Source organism: Carya illinoinensis, chromosome 13 (assembly GCF_018687715.1).
Source record: "Carya illinoinensis cultivar Pawnee chromosome 13, C.illinoinensisPawnee_v1, whole genome shotgun sequence".
NCBI classification, from domain to species: Eukaryota; Viridiplantae; Streptophyta; class Magnoliopsida; order Fagales; family Juglandaceae; genus Carya; species Carya illinoinensis.
In genome coordinates this window covers 31,740,830-31,752,904 of record NC_056764.1, presented here as the reverse complement: position 1 = coordinate 31,752,904, position 12,075 = coordinate 31,740,830, and positions in this window count along the sequence as shown.

The following is a 12,075-nucleotide window of genomic DNA, read 5'->3' as shown; positions in this document are numbered from 1 at the left end:
GTAGAAGGAATGGCTTCGTATTTAAAGACCAATTCAGTAGCCCAGAATCTATTTTAGCAAGGGCTCAAACCGAGATTGATATGCAGAGGGAAGTTAACCAGCAAAACAGCAGCAGAACTGAAGGAAGAACAGCTGCAGCAACATCAAACCAAGTTTGGCAGCCTCCTAAGTGGCCTATGCTTAAAGTTAACGTTGATGCAGCTTTCGACAAGTCCTTAAACAGGATGGGGATAGGCATCATTGTGAGGGACAGTGAAGGTAAGGTCCAAGCATGTTTAATAGCTCCTAAAGAGCGAGTCTACTCAGCTGCACAAGCAGAAAGAGCAGCATTGCAGAGGGCTATGTTTTTGCGTTCTGAGATGGGTATGCAGCAAGTCGTTTTTGAGGGGGATGCCAAAGTTGTTATCAATGCAATCAATTCAAGGGAGGTGGATAGTTCGTGGCATGGCCAAGAGTCTGAGGACCTTCAGCAATGGATGGTGGCTCATCCGTTTTGGACTCTTGTTTTTGTATATAGATCGGCAAACCAAGCTGCCCACGCTGCAGCTAAGGTAGCTATTAGGGACTCTTGTGAAAAAGTCTGGCTAGAAGATGGCCCTCCTGTGGTCAAAGCTTCTGTCTTGTATGATGTATCTCGTGTTATGGTTTAATGATCAATGAAGTAGTGCTCCATTTCAAAAAAAAAAAAAAAAACAAACTCCATCTTAACAAGTTGTTATTCTTACAAAGTGATCTTCTTCTTCTTCTAAACTGTTCTTGCAAAGTAATCCGAGCTCTAATAGTGCCTTATATTAATTAAATTTGGGCAATGTCTAAACTTGGTAGCTGGCAAGGATTTTGTCATCATACCAAAAGGGTTTTCTTCAGTTGAAACTTTTTCTACTTAAACCTCTCCAGATGCTATTACATCCCTCACAAAATGAAGTTGAATGTCTATGTGTATAGACCTTTCGTGATATATTAAATTCTTGGTAAGATGTATAGTGCTTTGGTTATCACAGTGTGATAACCCTTTTAAATGTGCCTAACTCATGTGAAAAACCATTTAACCATATAGCCTTCTTTATTGTTTATGTCATAACAATATATTTAGTTTCAGTTGTTGACAAAGCAACTACAGTTTCAGTTGTTGATAAAGCAACTATAGTTTTAATTATTGATAAAGCAACTACAGATTGTAAATTAGCTTTCCAACTAATAGCCCCTCCAAATGTTGTAAATACTTACCCAGACAATGACTTTCTAGTATCCAACTCACTCCCCTGTTGCACATCCCCTCCAAACCTTAAACCTAGACACTGTGTTCTAATTAAGTACTGTAATGCCCACTTCATAGCATGTCAATGTGGCTTCCTAGGGTTACTCATAAACCTACTTACCATGCTAATAGCATAGGTTAAGTCAGGTCTAGAGCACACCATAGCATACATGATGCTTCCCACCATGCTTGCATAGGATATACTTTGCATAAATCTAATGTCTTTATTTGTTTTAGGGGCTTGATTTACGGACAATTTTGAATGTTATCCTATTGATGTGTTAATAGGTTTTAAATTAGACATACCAAACCTATTGAGGATCTTGGTGATATAGTTTTTCTGAGATAGATAGATATGTCTTTTTTTCCTATCTCTAACTATTTCCATACCTAATATCATTTTAGCTGGCCCAAGTTCCTTCATCTCAAATTCTGTTTTCAGTATACACTTGACTTCAGTTAGATCGGCATCCCAACATGCTATAAGCATGTCATCTACATATAAGAGTAGGTAGATAATGTGGTTCTCGGAATGCCTAAAATGCACACAACTATCATAATGACTCATTTTAAATCCATTCTCTAACATATGAGAGTCAAATCTTTTGTACCATTGCCTTGGGGACTATTTAAGTCCATACAATGATTTTTTAAGTAAACAAACATGATCAATGTTAGACTCATTTACATAACCCTCATAGGGTTGCATGTAAATAGTCTCATCTAGTTCACCGTGCAAGAAAACTATTTTTACATCTAATTGCTCCAAGTGTAAATCTTCATAAACAGTATATGATAAAATTAACCTTATTGAAATGTATTTAGCAACAGGTGAAAAAATTTCATTAAAATCTACCCCTTCCCTTTGAGTGAATCTCTTTGCTACTAGTCTAGCCTTATACCTAGGACCCTTAACTCCTGGAATGCCCTATTTCATTTTGTAGATCCATTTAGACCCAACCAACTTAGCATTTTCCAACTTAACAACCATTTTTTAAGTACTATTCTTTTCAAAGAATCCATTTCTTCATCCATGACCTGTACCCATTTATGAGACTTAATACTTTCCATGGCTTCCTTGTAAGATCTAGGATCCATTTCTACAACTTTATCTAATATGGTCAAAGCAAAAGCAGTTAGTTCAGCTTGACTATACCTCTTGGGGGGTTTTATAACCCTTCCTTTTCTATCCCTGACTAAGTTGTATGAACTAACTCCACCTTGGTTCTCATCGCCTAAAGTCGAAGTTTGAGTCTCGACATCCTGACCTTCTAATTTTCTCAAATTATTGTCAGGTTGCTCCACCTCAAGATGTATCTTCTTAGGGTTAGTATCCTGAGCGGGTTCAAGTCTTTTAGTTTTAACCCGAGCCATTTCATATTCATTAAAGACCACATCTCCACTAATGATATATTTTTGTATCTCTGGCTCATCAATCCATAACTTGTACCCTTTTACTCCCTCAAGGTATCCTACAAAGATACATTTCATAGCCCTTGGTTTCAGTTTGTCAATTTGGGTATGAGCATACGCAACACACCCAAACACCCCAAACACCCTCAAGTAGTCATAGTTAGAAGGTTTTCTAGTCCATATTTCTTGAGGACCTTATGACTAAAGAAGAACTCCTATTAATTAAATGGATTGCAGTTGTGGCAGCTTTAGCCCAAAAAGACTTAGGAAGTCCCCAGTTTAAGAGCATCTAACCCTCTCCAATATGGTCCTATTCATCCTTTCGACTAGACGATTCTGTTGAGGGATTTCCCTTACTGTTTTATGCCTAGCCATACCCTCCTTCTGATAGAATTGATTGAATTCACTTAAGAGATACTCAATCCTATTATCAGTTCTTAATTTCTTAACCTTCCTTCCTACTTGAGTTTCTACAAATTTCTTCCATTTCTTAAATTTCTCAAAAGTGTCATTCTTATTTTTAAGAATGTACAGCCACATTTTTTCTGGAATAGTCATCAATTATAAAGAGAAAATAACTTCTCATTCCATCTGAGTGCACATAGTCCAGGGTTTGTTTTGTAGTATGAGTGACTGTTTTAAAACTTACCCTTTTTGCTTTCCCAATGATGCAATCCTAACAAAAAGGTAAATTTTCTTTTTTTTTTTTAACTAGCAACCCTTGTTTATGAAGTTATAAAAGTCCATTGTGACTCACGTAACCTAACCTTTTGTGCCATAGAACAATCATATTCTCACCCTTCTCTAGGATAGAAGAAACCTCACCTATAACAGTTCTCCCAATGAGGGTATACAAGCCATTTTTAATAACTCCTTTTGTGACGATAAGTGAACCCTTAGCAACCCTCAAAGATCCAGATTCATATTTAAAAGTGTACCTGGATTGGTCTAACACATTTAGTGAGATTAGGTTCCTTTTTAATTCATGTATGTATCTAACCTCAATTAAGAATCTTTCAATACCATCATGGAACCTTAGTCTCACCGGCCCTATACCCTGGATTTTATAAGACTTATTGTTGCCAAGCATCACAAACCCCCCATCTAAACTAATGAAAGTTTCAAACCATGTTTTATTATGACACATGTTAAAAGAACATCCTAAATCAAGGATCCATTCTTTTCCTGAATCATCATCGGATACATTTGGAACCTCGGCACTCTCATACCCATCACTCACAACCAAGGCATCCCCCTCCTCCTTAGACTCATTTCTTGTGTTAGATATCTTATTAGGACAATCTCCTTTGAAATGCCCCTCTTTGTGACACATGAAGCATTTTAATTGATTCCTTTTAAACTTAGACCGACCCCTCAAATTGTTTTTACTATTTTTTTCCTTTTGATCTCTTTTTTTAACTCTCCCTCTCACAATCAAGCCCTTCCCAGCTTCAGATTTTATTTTAGACATGGCTTGTAATTCCCTTATTTCATATTTTATTTCAAACACTTGCCTTATATACAAATACATATTCACAAGTTTGCCATTAATCAAATATTTACAAAAGTGTCATTATTGAAATACAAATATAATGAAAACGGCAATGTCAGGCTCCATAAAGAGCATCTTCATATACACTCATTCACTTTAAAAAAAAAAAAAAACTTGACACATCTTCAACAATTGGGTTATAATTTAAAAGTTTCACATATTCAACTTAATAAATCAAGTTCAAATCGAAACATTCATAAACGATACGGACATAATTCAAAAATACGAATAGCCACCTTTACTCAAAAGCAATGGGGCAAATAGTGAGAGATAAAAGCACTATTTCAAGACCCCAATTGATTACGGAGTTGAGTTTTATATTTATAAAAAGTTGATTTAATATTTGAGAAAATTTAAATTATTCACAAGTTGATAAAATAAATTATTTATATTAAATGTTATAATTTTATGTATAAATTTTAACGAACAATTTTGACTTTTTGATAATATAGTTATTTATCATATATACTAGATGAAAGCAACATGCAATGCACGTTTGCTTAGTTTATATTTAATTTTTTTGGTTAAGAATTAATTTTTTATTAATAAACATGTAATATTTTTGGTTAATTAAATAACTAATGATGTAATGTTTATATAATTGCTAACTAATTATACATTGTGATATATTAAAAAAAAAAGCATTAATAGAATCTATAGCATGGTCCTATAAATAAATATCGCTCATAGTTTTATGAAAACTGTTTGAGATAATTTTGATTCTAAGATGACGATCCATCATTTTCCTTATCTTGCACTGCTTCAATAGAGAGGACATTAAAATGTCTATATTTTTTCTCCTTCAGTTTCTTTGAATCTACATAAACTTGAATCTTCAAAATTTTTTTGATAATTTCTCCGCAACGCTTTTAACATATAGTCGATTTTCCTACAAAATAAATTTTGAATAACTTTACATAATTAATAAAAAAAATCCAATTTTTTTAATTAACTCATTGTTGCCCAGATGACTAACACAAGAGGGGGAGTGAATTGAGTTGTATTAAAAAAATAACAATTATAAATCAAATATATAATATAAAATATAAACAAAATATGAAATAACAATAAATATAAAGAGTAAGGGTAAGAGAGAAGCAAACTCAGTATGTTAACGAGGGTCGACCCCACTGCCTACGTTCTCGCCTCAAGCTACCCCTTGAGGATTCCCAAATTCACTATTCAACCTCATTCAGGTGGAGATAGAAACCTATTACACCTTTCAACAACACCGCTACAAAGGATCCGTGTAGAACACCATCTACACTTGCAATCACCTTACACGTGGTGATTCAACTATTCCCCGTGTAGAATACTTTCTACACGCACAAGGGTTATACACACCATTTTTCTGATACAAAAGCTGATAGTGGGTAGATTATCAGAAAACACTCCTCAATTAGTGAAATAAGAACAATACAGCGCAAACTATATCTCTCAAAATGAACAATGATTAATGCTCAATACTTAGAGAAGAGAGAATGAAAGTTTTGAATGAATGTTGTATGCTCTTGGTATTGTAAATGTGAAGCTCTCAAATAATCTATTTATACGCATATGAGACTTCATATTCAAATTTAAAAAGATTCACATGTCAAAGACAACATTATTCATTTTTTCAAAAAATTCAAATAAAAGATTCTTCTTTTTCAATTGTCAAAGACAACATCATTTACTTTTTTAAAAAAATCAAACCTAATCTTTTACTTTTGGCATATGACAAAATGAGCACACTTTCATTTTCAAAAAATTCAAATCTAATCTTTTACTTTTTGCATATGACAAAATGAGCACACTTTACTTTTCAAATTTTTCAAACAAAATCATTTACCTTTTGTATAAGTCTAAAAAAGCATCAATCACTTTTGAAAATATTCAAATAAAACATGCACATGTGAAAGATGACAATCAATCATCTTTAATATTTTCAAAATTCAACCCTTTAATCAAGGCATGCACATGCAAAAGATGACAATCAATCATCTTTCAAAATTTTTAAATTTAATTTTCAAAAAAATTCATGCACATGTGGAAAATGTATTTTAATGCTTTATGATAAAATATTAATTTTGAGCATTAATCCTAATTTTGAATTTTAAGAGATTTACAACATTACTCTATGACTTTAATGTGAACTTGTTTCCTTCTTGCTCATACTTGGTTCTTTGATGTGCTCGATTCTATTGTGTGAACAACTTGAGCTTGAAACTCCTTTATTCTTTGAATTCATTTGTTATCATCAAAATCCATGTGTAGATTTATAATCACATGAAACTTGAAACCTTGGATTCAACAATCTCCCTCTTTTTGATGATGACAAATACTTGATAGAACTTGAAACCTGTATTAATACTTAAGCTCCCCCTGAAAATATGCGTTAGTTTTTCAAACAAAAGTATAAATATAATTCCAAGCATATATAACAAGTTTAGTAATTTAAACAACGTTAATGTTCTAGTCTAAAACTTCTCCCCCTTTTGGCATCATTAAAAAGGATCGGCAGCAAGTAAATGGACCTGAAGAAAACGGTGCGTTAGTAGACACTGTAGATAGTTAAAATAAATAAATAAATAAATTTTATCCGTCCGTGACCCGACAAATGCGGCTGGAGATTTGAAAAAAATTGCCTGATGTTGTTGACAAACGAGATTGAAGGCTCCGAGTTTCTAAAAAATGTCATTTTCACCGATCAGGAAAAAAATACATTGCTCTTTGACTTGGATGATAGCTTGTCTTATTCTTTATGCTATCTCTATAAAATCAGTCCTGAAGTTCATCCAATCCGCATCAAGTTTTCTTCTCATCTCTATAACTCATCTGCATTCCTTCAACATTCTCGTTTTAAGCCTTCTATTCTTTTCTCAATGGCTCATTCTTCTAACATTTCTCTAGATCCATCCATGAGGCATTCTGCATCTCAACCTCCTGTTTTTTCTGCAGCTACCATTGGTGCCATGTTGCAGCAAGAAAATAATAATCTGACTAATAAGTCAGATTCTGATGCTATTTATGACTTGGTGAGTCTTGGGACTCGCTACTCTTCCTCTATTGTTACTTTTTCTCAGCGGCTACAAGTCAAAAATCACGAAATTAAAAAGCTTAAAGAACAAATTGTTGTACTTCAACGAATTGTTCAAGAGTCTCACACAAGGGAAGGAATCATTCGGCAGAAGAATAAACAGTTGAAATCTTTATTAGATTCTTCATTCCGCTTGCTGGTTCCCATGGATAAGAAAGACATGATATTATATGAAGAGAATGAGCGTCTCAAACATGAGGTTAAGAATCTCAAGTTTATGTAAAAGTATTGAAAAAATCTATCTCTATTTTTATTGACTCTGGTCTATCTTTTAAGAGATATTCATAACATGCATCATACCTATTTCTCTTCTGATCATACATAATCTATCTTCTGGTAAAGGTTTTGTGAAAATATCTGTTAACTGATCGTGTGTGTTTGTGAACTCTAATATTATATCGCCTTTTTGCACATGATCTCGAAGAAAATGATACATTATTTCAATATGCTTAGTTCTAGAATGTTGTATTGGGTTCTTTGAAAGATTTATAGCACTTGTATTATCACATTTGATTGGAATGTGATTATACATGAGTTTAAAATCTTCAAGTTATTGCTTCATGTAGAGAACTTGAGCACAACAACTACCCGCAGCAACATATTCTGCTTCAGCAGTAGATAGTGCAACAGAATTTTATTTTTTACTAAACCAGGAAACTAGTGCATGACCTAAGAAATGACATGCTTCACTAGTACTTTTTCGATCTATTTTACAGCCAGCATAATCTGCATCTGTGTAACTGATTAGATCGAAAGATATGTGCTTAGGGTACCATAACCCTAGGTTAATTGTACCACTAAAATATCTAAAAATACGCTTAACTGCAATTAAATGTGATTTTTTTGGAGATGATTGAAAGCGTGCACATAAGCACACACTAAACATAATATCTGGTCTACTGACTGTTAAATATAATAAGCTACCAATCATACCTCGATATATTTTCGAGTCAACTGGCTTACCGGATTCATCTTTATCAAGTTTAGTTGATGGGCTCATTGGTGTTCCAATTTCCTTAGCATTTTCCATCCCAAACTTTTTCAGTAATTTCTTAATATATTTTGATTGATTGATGAATGTCCCACTTTTTTCTTGCTTAATTTGCAATCCGAGAAAGAATGTAAGTTCTCCCATCATGCTCATCTCAAATTCTTCCTGCATAATCTTAGCAAAAACTTGACACATATTTTCATTAGTAGCACCGAATATTATATCATCAACATAAATCTGAATCAAAAGAATATCATCATTTTCATATTTAATGAAAAGAGTTGTGTCGATTTTTCCTCTTGAAAAATTTTTTTCAATCAAGAAACCACTGAGACTCTCGTACCAAGCTATAGGAGCTTATTTAAGTCCATATAGTGCTTTTGTGAGTTTGAAAACATGATTTGGGGAAATATGATTTTCAAAACCTGGAGGTTGCTCAACATATACCTCTTCATTTATAAAACCATTTAAGAAAGCACTTTTAACATCCATTTGAAAAAGTTTAAAATCTTTATAACAAGCATATACAAGTAGCATTCGAATAGCTTCTAATCTTGCGACACGTGCATATGTCTCATCATAATCAATTCCTTCTTCTTGATTAAAACCTTGGGCTACAAGTCGAGCCTTATTTCTAGTAATGACTCCAGATTCATCTTTCTTGTTTCTAAAAACTCATTTTGTTCCAATAATAGTATGATTTTTGGGTCTAGGAACAAGTGTCTAAACATCATTTCTTTCAAATTGATTCAACTATTCTTGCATAGCTAGCTAGAATCCAAGATTCATCAAGAAGTGCATCATCAATATTTTTGGGTTCAATTTGAGATAGAAAAGTAGTATGATTGCAAATATTTCTAAGAGATGATCGAGTACTTACACCTTGTGAAGGTTCTCCCAAAATTTGTTCCACTGGATGATCTTTCACAAATTTTCACTGTTTGGTTGCATCTTGTATTAAATTTTGATGATCTTTCCTGATGGCTCCATGTTGAACTTCCTCTATTGTTTTCTCTTTGTTGAGATTGAGACTTTCTGTGTTATTTATACCTCCTGTTTCTTCATCAATAGATTTATTGGAGAGTGGAGAATCAGATTTATCAAATACTACATGCATAGATTCTTGTACAGTCAAAGTCTTTTTATTGAATACTCTATAAGCTTTACTATTAGTAGAATACCCGAGAAAGATACCTTCATCAGATTTTGCATCAAACTTGCCTAAATTATCCCTGTCATTCAAAATAAAACATTTGCATCCAAATACATGAAAGTAACCAATGTTGAGCTTTTTCTCATTCCAAAGCTCATAGGGGGTTTTATTTAATTTAGACCTTAGCATAACTCTATTTATAACATAACATGCAGTACTTACCGCTTCGGCCCAAAAATAAGTAGGTAAGTTGTTCTCATTGAGTATTGTTCTTGCCATCTCTTGAAAAGATCTATTTTTCCTCTCTATTACCCCATTTTGTTGAGGAGTTCGAGGAGCAGAAAAAATTATGCACAAAACCGTTTTCATCACAAAATGTTTCAATATTTTTATTAACAAACTCTTTTCCCCTATCACTTCGAATACTTGGAATAGTATAACCCTTTTCATTTTGAATTCTCTTGCATAACTTGGTAAAGGCATTATGTGCCTCATCTTTATGAGCAAGAAAGATGACCCAAGTATATATAGAGAAATCATCAACAATAACAAATGCATAATATTTTCCTCCTAGACTTGCAACTATATGTGGTCCAAAAAGATCTATGTGTATCAGTTGCAATGGTCTAGTAGTGAAAATATGTTTCTTAGTTTTAAAAGAAGTTTTTGTTTATTTACCAAATTGACATGCATCACAAATTTTGTCTTTAAGAAAATTTGTTTTTGGTAAACCTCTCATAAGATCATTTTTTGAAAGTTTGGAAATAAGTTTCATATTGGTATGACCTAATCTTCTATGCCATAGCCAACTAGTTTCATTTTGAGCTGAAAAACAAATAGCATCTTGTGAGGTAGTCTCTTCAAAATCGATTGTATAAACATTATTGTTTCTAAAAGCAATAAAACAAATATTACAATCATGATCATTCAAAATAACGCATTTATCCATTTTGAAAGTAACTGTAAATCCTTTATCACATAATTGACTTATACTCAAAAGATTATGTTTTAAACCTTCAACAAGTAGAACATCTTCAATTATGAGAGAAGATTCATTACCAATTTTATCTATTCCCACGATCTTCCTTTTCGAGTTGTCTCCAAATGTCACGTGTCCTTCTTCTTTAGATCTAAAATCAAAGAACTTAGTCTTATCTCCCGTCATGTGTCTTGAACATCCACTATCTAAAAACCATTTATTTTTGTTTGTGGATGACTTAATGCATACCTATAAAAACAATTAAAATAATTTTTCTTAGTACTTAAGTTCTTTGGGTCCTTTATTTATTAGTATTAGAAAAAACAAGATTTTTAGGTACCCATATGGCCCTAATAGTCATTGTATGATTTCTTCTAATAGGACAAGTATGATAATTATGACCATTTCTATTACAAAAATTATAAATAGCATGTGACATATATAAAAAACTTGAATAATTATAATAATATCCGTTTTTGACAAAATTATTTTTATGAAAAAAATTTTGAATATTAGTCTTTGATGTAGAATGATTATCAAAGAAATTTTTATAAGGTTTGTATTTTTGTTTTGGCATATATCCCAAACCTGCCTTGTCAAAAACACATCTTTGACTACCAAGAAGTTTTTCAAAATTTATTTTTCCATTCGTAAAGTTTTCAACAATATTTTCTAAATCGGTTTTCTTCTTATTTAATTCAAGATTTTCATCTTTCAAAATGATACTTTCTTTTCTTAAAATTTCAATTTCGTTTGTTAAAGAAGATTTTTTTTTTCAAAGCAGTATATTTGATACCCAATTTTTCAAATTCCTCATAAATCTCTTCTAAAACATTTTGCAATTCTTCATATGAAAGATTTTCAATATTATCAAGATTTGTTACCTCAATGTCATATTTAGCCATAAGACAAAGATTTGTTGATTCTTCATTACTTGCTTCACTATCTGAGCTACTTGAATCATCATCCCATGTAGCTTTCATTGCTTTCTTGCCCTTGTTTCGATCTTTCTTTAGCAGAGGACAATCTGGCTTGATATGACCAGGTTTATTGCATTTATAACAAATTAAAGTGTCATTTTTACCTGAATCTTTTTTTGGAAAACTTTTTGAAGGATTTCCTCGGAGGAGTTCTATTTTTCTTCAAGAACCTATGAATTCTTCTTGTTATCATCACAACTTCTTCATCTTTATCGTCATTTTCCTCATCTTCATCACTTTCACTTTCATGAGGAATAGCTTTAAGTGCTAAACTCTTCTTTGGCTTTCCTTCTTCTTCTCCTCTTTTCAATGTGTACTCATGGGTGATAAGTGACCCGATGAGTTCATTGATTTCGAGCTTCTTGAGGTCTCTAGCTTCAAGAATCGCCGTAACTTTTGATTCCCAACGTTTTGGTAAAGAGTTAAGAATTTTTCTTACTATCTCCACCTTGGAATAAACTTTGCTAAGAGCTGTCAAACTGTTTATGATGTTAGTAAAACGAGTGTGCATACTAGAAATAGATTCATCATCATTCATCTTAAACATTTCATATTCATGAGTAAAAATATAAATTTTTGATTCCTTGACTTGCGAAGTTCTTTCATAAGTTACTTCCAAGTTATCCCAAATTTCCTTTGCCGTAGCGCAATTCATTATTCTATTAAACTC